A 9,544-nucleotide genomic window follows, 5' to 3' on the forward strand; every position below is an offset into this window, starting at 1 on the left:
AAAATTCTCAAAACAAACTTATTAGTTAATGCAGCCTGTCACCATGACAACCAAACAGCACAAAAACAAACCATTAGCACACGGATTTATTACTGTGGAAGGTTTAGCTAATACCATTCCAGAGGTATATTATTTTCCACTTTCAGCTCTAATAATAAAAAAAAAAAACTCTAATTTAAAATCCAGCATGAGAGCACAATCTGGCACAAACATCCACACACAAAAGAACAGCCTCGAGTGCGTGCGGGCTCACATGTCCGCGTGCGGGCGCCCTGACCGGGCGGCGGGCAGAGCATGCTTTCAGGCCCCACGTGCAGGTGCGGGAGGCGCACAGGTGTGTCGCCGTGTCGGCCATTCTCCTCGACAAAAGTGGCGCAGAGGCATCAGTTATAACCAAGTGTGGGAGAGGCCGCCGGCACGGCTCCCGGGGCGCACCCGCCGCCTCCTCCGGGCCCTGTGAGGTTTCCTCTGGAAGAGGACGCGCCCAGAGCAGGTGTGCGGGTGCCATCCTGTCCCCACGCCGTCGCCAGTCGCCACCACCACCGGCTGCCAGCTCCGCCGGGCTCCTCCCACCTGGAAACACCCTCTCCGCTCTGCTTTGGCTCAGTCCATTTGGGTGTCACCGTCCGAGGCATTTCTAGGCCAGGCTGAGGCCTAGAGCGACCTAGATTGACCTGATTGCTCCCTGGGAGCTCTGCAGCTTGGGCTCTGGCTCCTGAGCTCCGCTTGGCCCTAGTGGGCCCTCGGTCAGCGATCAAACCCTGCAGAGGGGAGAGTCCAAGACGTCTCCAAGGCACCCAGGAGGGGCAGTCGGGGAGGAGCTGGTAAAGATGCCCCAACGTGAGTTAACTTGAGGTCACGGCATCCCAGCCACAACCCCAAGCATCAGAGAGGGGTTCTGGGGTACATGTAAGGGTAGATGTCCCTGGGGCCCTAGGGGCAACGATAGGATCAAGAGGGTGGGGGTCTGACCGTGCCACCTTGGAGAGGCCCCGTGGAAGGACACAGGTGCTCATGCAGGCAGGCTGCGGAGGCACCCGGGATGGCTTTGCCCCAGCCAGGGACTCGGCCATGGGGGCCCGGGGGCAACGGGAGTCAGGCGCAACGCGACCTTGGTGATGAGGTCCCATCTGCACCCCCCCTCTTTGATTTCGGGCTCTGACTGGGAAGGTACAGAACACGCACAATAGCGTATTGTGTTCAAGGGGAAGAAAACATACGTGTCAATATTTTTACAAGCCCGAGTCTAACAGAGGACTTATGAAATATGAATAATTACAGTGGAATGCCACAGGAAGGACTGCGCCAGCTTCCACGTGCAGTGTTTTACAAGCATTAGCTCACGCGGTCCGCCAGCCATCACGGGGTCGGGGCTGTCGTTATCCCCGACGAGAGGGTAAGAGAGGCGAAGAGCGTGGTCCTCCGTCCCAGGGCTGCCGAGCGGGGGGCTGGTGTCTGCGTCTTTGCCTTCAATGCTGAAGCCCGAGCTCAACCCGGCAGAGTGGACCTGGGGGCCAAAGGACAGGGCAGCAGATCCACCCAGTGCCCCAGCCCCCCGGGAGGGCTTCAGGTAGACCAGGAGCTCCCGAGGCCGTCTGACACACCAGGGCCGGGGACGATCCAGGTGGTGCTCAAGCAGCAGATCCTTAGCCAGCTGCAGCAGGCCGGCCGGCCCTCTGTGCCTCGCTCGCCCCGGCAAGCCCAAGGGCCAGAAACACCCCTGCTGCCCATGCTAACCTGCACCCTGCATCCTGGCCTAATGGGGCCAGGAGAGACCAGTCCCGGGTTCCTTCCCTGGCACAAGCAGGAAGGGCCGACCTGGTCCCTGGATGCAAGACCAGCTGGGTCTGAGTCCCACCATCCCTCCCTCTTCCTCCTCCCCTTCTTCCTCTGAGCTGGACAGCGGGCCACCCAAGGGGACTATTGGGCATGCAGCTGAGGACTCAGCCAGTCTGGGTTTGAGTGGAAGAGAAAGCAGGAGCCCGGGCAGCCACCCACACCACTGTCTGAGAGGGAAGCGGCTGCAGGCAGATGCAGGGGGGACCCTGGTGCCCTGGAGGCTGGGCTGACCTTCTGCACAGGGTCTGGGAGAGCAAGACAAACAGAAGACTCTGGAACAGAGCTCCCTTCCTGGAGATTCCCCCTCATTAGGGGCCCCAAAGGATTGCATTTGCACCCCACCCCACCCCACCCCCCCCGCCCTGGCAGCTGAAGGTATGAGCAGGAAAGGGAAGTACACCCACAGGTAGATGAGGGGATGAGTAGGGGAGGGGACTGTTGGGGATAGGGAGGAGCAGGGAGGGCTGAGTCCATCCTTCGTTGGTCATCTGCCCAGCATCTGCATGGGATCCCTGGAGAAGGAACGTCCTGGACCTACTGGTGGATGAAGAGGGGCACTGTGGGTGAGAATCTGGATGAAGCCGATAGTGAAGGCTGGAGGGCCTGAGACATGTTGGAAATGGGTGGATGAGACCGTGTCCGTTATCCTACCGAAGAGCAGTATTTGAAGGCACCTTTCTTGCAGGTGCTCCTGCAGGTGGAGGGCCTCCTCCTACTGACCCAAGGCTCTGTTCTGTCGAAGAATAAATGGTTATTCATAGATCATGGGGTAATTTCAAACGTATGAAAGAATGGAATTAGCCATAAAGCAGACCCGTTGTGGTCAAGAGCAATTATCCAAGAATTCCACACCATTTTCTCAGGACGGGCTATGATGTGCAAACTACTGGATTTTTGTCCAGTTCAAAATCAGTATCACTGGTAGAAATAACACAAAATAAAGGCAACGAAGACCGAAGCTGCACACGGTGAAAGTTGTTGAGGGGAAAAAAATGGAGCGAAACATCATCGTTGACATTGAAAACTATGAAATCAGGCCAGGAAAGATGAGAGTTGGTGGAAGTAATCAACAGAAAGCAAAGTAGCAGAATGGAAAAAAAAACGTGTTAAGTTTGTCGAGGATTGAGATTGACGGGAGAATAAAAAAAAATTCCAAGCAAAATTTAGATCTGTGCAAATTATCCAAGAAATTGGGCTTTGGAGAGGTAATGGCCACAAAAGAAAACCCATTAGCACGGAAGATAACAGTCGTTGAACTCAGACATGGGTAAAAAAAAAAAAAAAACACAAACAAAAACAAAACAAAAAAACGCCACAAAAATGGATGAGTCAGATCTTTACTGAGAAATAAAAATAGAAACAATTTGGTTAACAGCGATGTGGGTGGAGAATTGATCCAAATACTAAACTGGTTTAATGGAATTAGCTTCAGAAAATACTTCCTTGATGAATGTCAGCAGCTATTGGTGTGATTTTGATTAATACGATGGTTCATGAAACTTGGAACAAAGACTCTCAGAGTGAAAGTGTCTGCGGCGTCGACATGGAGACGCCCGGACGGTCCACCTGTAGGGGCCCTTCCTGGGCGGGGGGGGCGGGGCGGCCACCAGCCCAGGGGTCACCAGTCCATCCGCCTCCCACAGCCTTTGCAGAGACGTGATAGTTGGGCTGTACCAGAAAGAATGTCCTCTTCCTTCCAGATTTCTTCTCAAGCCATGAGAACCCAGGCCTGGGGCTTCAGGTGGCCACGTGCCAGCAGGTGCAGACACCTGTCCAAGGACTACGTCCACCCAAACTGGGAAAGACGGAAGGGAAGAAGCCAGGACAGGAGGGGAGATATGGAAAGAACTGCCCACTGCCCTGGCCCCTGGCTCCAGCCACCGTGCCTGATGCCACCAGTTTCTGCCCCTGCCGGGGAGGCGACAGGTACTGTAAGCGGGGCTCCACCAGCTGCGGCCCCTGAGCCTGCAGTAGTACGAGAGTGGGCACCGCCCCCCCCGTCAGGTCATGAAGCAGGTGTCAGGGAGGAAAGGACAGGGTGGGCCAGAGGCGTGAGGTGCTGGCCCGTGACCACAGAGGTGACCGCTGCAGAGACGGAGCCCTTCTGGGGAGGTACCAAGCAAGGCTCGCGGTCACCGGCACGACCGGTTGAATCACAGTGAGGGTCATTGATTTGGAGACAGTCCAGGGATCTGGAGCTGGGAGGGCAGACATGGGACTGCGGGGCTTCAGAGTCATGCAGGACGGTGTGTGTCTGGTTCCTCGGGGATGGAGCAGCTCGGCCGGAAGATCTGGAGATGGTGGCACAGCCGGGTGGGGGTGGCACGGCCGGGTGGGGGTGGCTCAGCCGGGTAGGGGTGGCTCGGCCAGGGTGGGGGTGGCTCGGCCGGGTAGGGGTGGCACACCGGCTGGCCGTAGCCCCCGAGCCGGGAATCCACAGCCTGGGGCTGATGGCCAGGGCTTCGTGGGCCTCAGGTTCCCTCCCCAGGAGGCTGCACCGAACCCCCTCCCCAAGCTCACACTTGCAAGTCTTCCTCCTGGCACCTCGGGAAGGGACTTTACTTGGAAATCCAGGCCTTTGCAGATGGCAGCGGCTCAGACGAGGCTACCCGGGGGCGGGGCGAGCCCGAATCCACAGGACCATGGCCACCGGGAGAACGGAGGCGAGGACATGACGGTCGCAGCAGCAAGCAGGAGCTGGGGCGGGGGGTCGTGCAGCGCGCCCCTCCCGTGGCCTCAGATGGCCTCTGAGCCCCTCCCCCTCTCTGGGAAAGTAAGCTGGCGCCGGGCCCCCCGAGAATACACCCCTGTTGGCCCGCGGCGGCGAGCTCGGTGGCCCAGGGAGGCGTGCACTCCCCGCGGGCTGCCCCAGCCCCGGTGTCCTCCACAAGGGAGGCACAATGTGCGTGTCCACACCCCCCCACGCTGGGAACAGACCCAGTGCCCTTAGACAAGGGCATGGACAAGCCAGCTGTCCGTTCACATGGTGGACAGCCACCCAGTGGTGGAAGGAGCAAGTCCCCGAGACGCGCGCCGTGGAGGGAACCTCGACTGTCAGGCCTCTGAGCCGGAGGCGTGCTGCAGGATCCCAACCCAATCCAGGTCTACACTGCCACCCAACCGGCGGGGAGAGGTCTGGTCGGGGTAGTGGTGGCTGCAGGGGCAAAGGGGCAGGAGGACTTTTGGGGTGACGGGGATGGGATGTTCTGAGTCTTGGCCGGGGACTGGATACCTAAGTGTCTACATCTGTCCACACTCGTCCAACTTAGTGTACGTGGCGTGTGCAGCGCGCACCTGCCGAGTGGGCTTCGAGTCTGCAAGCCAGACACGGGAGGCGAGTGGTGTGGAGGCGGCCCGGGTCAGGCGGGGGCAGCGGAGCCGAGAGCGACAGGGAGCTGTTCACGAGGAGACACAGTTTCTGGATCTTTCCTCTTCTCCTCCACGTGGTGACTCTCGGGGGGCTCCCGCGCGATGCCAGTCAGCTTCCGAGGCACAGAAACGCGCATACGCGGTGGACGAGATCGCATCTCGCCTTCCAGGGGGAGACCCGTCTGGGAGAGACACGCGTCCAGCGCGCCAGGCTGCGCTCGGGTCAGGAAGGGAGCCCCACGGCCGCGGGGAGGGGGCGGCGAGGGGTGCTGGCGTGGCCGGGGCGCCCGGGAGGCTCCCATTAGCCAGGACCCTGCCTTGAGCCCCAGGTGTGGAGGCGGGCCCTGCCGGGGCAGATGGCGGGAGGAAAGCCAGTGGAGGGCACAGGGGTGCGGGGGGCAGCCGTCCCAGAACCGAGGACCGACAGGGCCGTGGGGGTACCCGCCGTCTGTGGGTGCTGCTGGGAGCCCGTGGAGAGGATGGGCGGGGCTCCCCGGGCATTGGCTCAAGGTTCCTAACAAGCGCCTCTTGGGCTTCGGGTTTTGCAGGTGGGGTCTCCCGGGGCGGGGGAGCCTCGCCGGGGCTGCCCTGCTCCTCGCTCCACCTTCTTGGCCCCAGTTCTCAGACCCGTGACGCCTCGCACCTGCCACCTGCCACCGCCCTGCAGCCACTGCCTGGCATCTTGGGTCCCCAGGGTGGGCCTGGGTGCTGTGCCCGGGTGCTGTGCCTGTGGCCCCGTGGGGATGAGGGAGATGGGAAGGGGAGACTGAGAGCCGCTGGGGTGGGGCGGCGGGGAGAAGCAGAGCGGTGGGGGGGGGCGACAAGGGAGCCCAGGACCCATCCATCGCCAGGAGCCCTGCCTGGTGCGCCCCGGGGGCACCTATCCCCACCCCGGGGTACGCCATGTGACGCCCAGCCCGTGCCCCCAAGACCCCCAAAGGCCTCCACCTCACAGCCCTGTCCACAGAATAAAACCCAAAGCCCTTGAGTCCCGGGGCTCCCGTGTCTGCCCCTGGCCCCCTCTGGGATTGCTGCCCGTGGCCCCACACCTGCCTGGGCGGCTCCTGGGGCTCCCGGCAGCTGGACACGAACCTTGTGCTTTCCTCTGGAGCAGACGGCCGGGGCACACTGAGGTCAGTTTTACAGGGTGTCAGGGAGCCCCCCCCCCCCGCCCAGGACCGTGCCCACTGTCCCCTGCAGGCCCAACCCTGTGCATCGTGTCCCGCCCACCCCCTGGCTTTGGTCCTGCCAGCAGAGCTTTGCTGCTGGGTGTGGCCAGGGAAGCTGGAAGGGGGTTCTGTGGTCTCCTTCCCCCCTCAAGGCACATCCTCCCCAGGCACAGGCCCCCAGGCACATCCTCCTCCAGGTACATCCCCCCCAGGCACAACCCCCCCCAGGCACATCCCCTTCCAGGCACATCACCCCCTGGGCACATACCCCCAGGTACATCCCCCTCTAGGCACATCCTCCCCCAGTTACATCCCCCCAGTTAGAGCCCTCCTAGGCACAATGCCCCCCAGGCACAGCCCCCAGGCTCTCCAGCCCCTCCCCCCTCTCTGGGAGGCCTGGGTCCACTGTCCTCATCCCCACCCCCGCCCCGGGAAAACCAGACCAGGTTGGAGAAAGTAAGCGCTTGCAGACAACCCACGCCCGGGGCCACTTGTGCTTTATTCTATTTTAGAACCTGAGCATCCTTCACTCCTGGCAGGATTGCCCAGATAATTCATCACTCAAGACAACTCTCATTTTCATTTAGCCAGAAATAAAAGGTGTCCCCAAGTCACTGGCTGTAAAATTGGACTAATGTCATGTGGGGTGAAGGGAGCGGAGGGCGTCAGTGCCGTCTTGCCTTCCTGTGATTGGTAGGCCGCTGGCAGACTTCTCCATCCTTAAAAACTCTCTCTTTTCACGCCAGAGAAAACCCAGGGCTGAGAACTGCGTTCCTGTAGGAAAAAGTGGTGCAGAGCCCGCTGTTTTCACGGAGCGCCTGCACCCGAGCTGGCCGGCTCACCCCCTCCCCGCCCGGCCTCTGGCTGCTTCTGAAGAGTCCATGTGTCCGCCGGCCCTCTGCAGGGGGTGCGGGTGGGGAGCGCCAGCCAGCATCCTGGGGAGGCCAGCATCCCAGTGGGCACCAGCAGCCCGGGGAGAGGGGTGCAGCATCCCAAGAGTCACCAGCATCCCTGGGAGGGCCAGCCATCCCGAAGGTCACCAGCATCCCGGGTGGACACCAGCATCTTGGGGGGCACCAGCATCCCCAGGGGGCACCAGCATCCGGGAGGCCAGCATCCGGAGGGGGGGCATCATCCCAGTGGGGGGCAGCATCCCGGGGGTCACCAGCATCCCAGGGGGGCCAGCATCCGGGGGGGCCAGCATCCGGGGGCCAGCATCCCAGTAGGGGGCAGCATCCCGGGGGGCACCAGCATCCCGGTGGGGGGCAGCATCCTGGGGAGCGCCAGCATCTGGGGGTCACCGGCATCCCAGGGGGGCCAGCATCCGGGGGGGGCCAGCATCCCGGGGGTCACCAGCATCCCAGGGGGGCCAACATCCCAGTGGGGACCAGCATCCCGGGGGGGGTCAGCATCCCAGTGGGGACCAGCATCCCGAGGGGGCAGCATCCCGGGGGGCAGCATCCCGGGGGGGCCAGCATCCCCAGGGGTCACCAGCATCCCGGGGGGCAGCATCCCGGGGGGGCAGCATCCCGGGGGGGCAGCATCCCAGTGGGCACCAGCATCCCGGGGGGCCAGCATCCCCAGGGGTCAGCAGCATCCCAGGGGTCACCACATCCCTGCGGCCATCTGTCCTGCTCCTAGGGGAGCCCGGGGGCCCACTCCTCCGGAGTCAGCAGCGCCATGAGGACCCCAGTGCTGCTGGCCCCCGGGGCTGTAATCCTTGGGGTGACCTGAGGTCGTGGCGGAGGGGCGACGAGACCTCCTGCCTGTGCCGCCAGGCCGACCCGGCCCTCCAGGTGCCGCCAAGTCAGGGCGGGGAGCGGCTCCAGGTCGGGCGAGGAGGTGGCCGCTCTGTGACACGGGGTCACGGGGGGACCGGCCGTGGGCAGCCCCGCCTTGGGGACCTGTGCTTCCAAGAGCACCCTGGGTTGCCGTGGGGCTCGGCAGGGAGGGAGGGTCTCCCTGTACAGGTACTGGGGGCTCCGGGGGCCAGGCCTGGGGGGATCCGAAATCGCTCCCACACATTCCACAGCCAGAACTTGGTGACATGCCAGTCCCTAGGGGACAGCACAGGATGCTGGGAAGTGTAGTCCCTGACAGCACGGGCTGCTGGGAAGTGTAGTCCAGCTGTGAGTGGGGGCGGTGGGGCTGCCATCCTCACCCTCCCAGAGTGGAGCACCCCGCGTGGGGAAGGGAGGAGGCCCGGAAGCTCAGGCCACATAAGGACCGGATGTGAGAGCCCAGGACACCCATCCTGAAAAAGGAAACTCGAGAGCACGTGCACCTTCAAGTGTTTGAAAACCTGAAGCCGCTTGACTGTGTGCAAATCCAAGGGCAGGGGCGGACCCGGCACGACGCACCCACAGCTATTCTGAGCTTCCACAAGAAGTAACCGAGCACGAGCAGGCTCTCCCCGCGTGGCGCAGGGTCTCACGGTGGGGACGGAGCCCACGGGCCACCAGGCCCCACGCCCACAAGTGCAGAGCAGGAGCTTTCCCATCACGACTTCTTTGAAGGGGCCCTTGTCGGTGCATCCGTGTGTCCTTGATCCGTCTGCTTTGTCCTCCGCGATCCGAGAACCTCTGTTCCCCGCGCTCCGAGCAGAAGGCTGCAGGGGGGCTCAGGCGGGCTCATGCGGGCAGCAGAACCAGCCGGGCGGGGGCGACGAGGCCCGCGTACCCCCTCCGCAGAGGGCAAGGCCGGAGCTTGAAGCGGGCTCCACATATATTATTACAGCAAGTTGCTGCCCGGGGCGGCCGTGGATGTGCGCGGGGAAGGCCGGCGGCCGAGTGCACGGATGCCCGGGTCCCCCGGCGCGCTCAGGGCCCCGTGCAGGCCTCGCCAAGACCAGGGCCGCTGCCGTCTCCCGCCGGGGGTTTGATGCGAAGAGGCGGCGCTCAGAGGGCAGCCTTGGGGCTGGCAGAGACGCCCCGGAGCTCGCGGGCCGGGCCACCGCGAGGCAGAGGTGGCCAGGGTCACGGACAGCCGGGCGCCCCATGCCCAGATGGGCCCTGGCACAGTCCGGCCGCCCTGGGCAGCCCCCCACTCCCTACTCAGGAGGGCACGAGCTGCAATGCCTCCCCACCACCAGGGGCTGGGAGCAGGAGCCATGCCCCTCCCTCAGGGTCCCCGTCCCCTCCGCGGAGCAAGCCGCACCTAAGTGTCCC

This window comes from Canis lupus, chromosome 25 (genome assembly GCF_003254725.2).
Source record: "Canis lupus dingo isolate Sandy chromosome 25, ASM325472v2, whole genome shotgun sequence".
Taxonomy (NCBI): domain Eukaryota; kingdom Metazoa; phylum Chordata; class Mammalia; order Carnivora; family Canidae; genus Canis; species Canis lupus.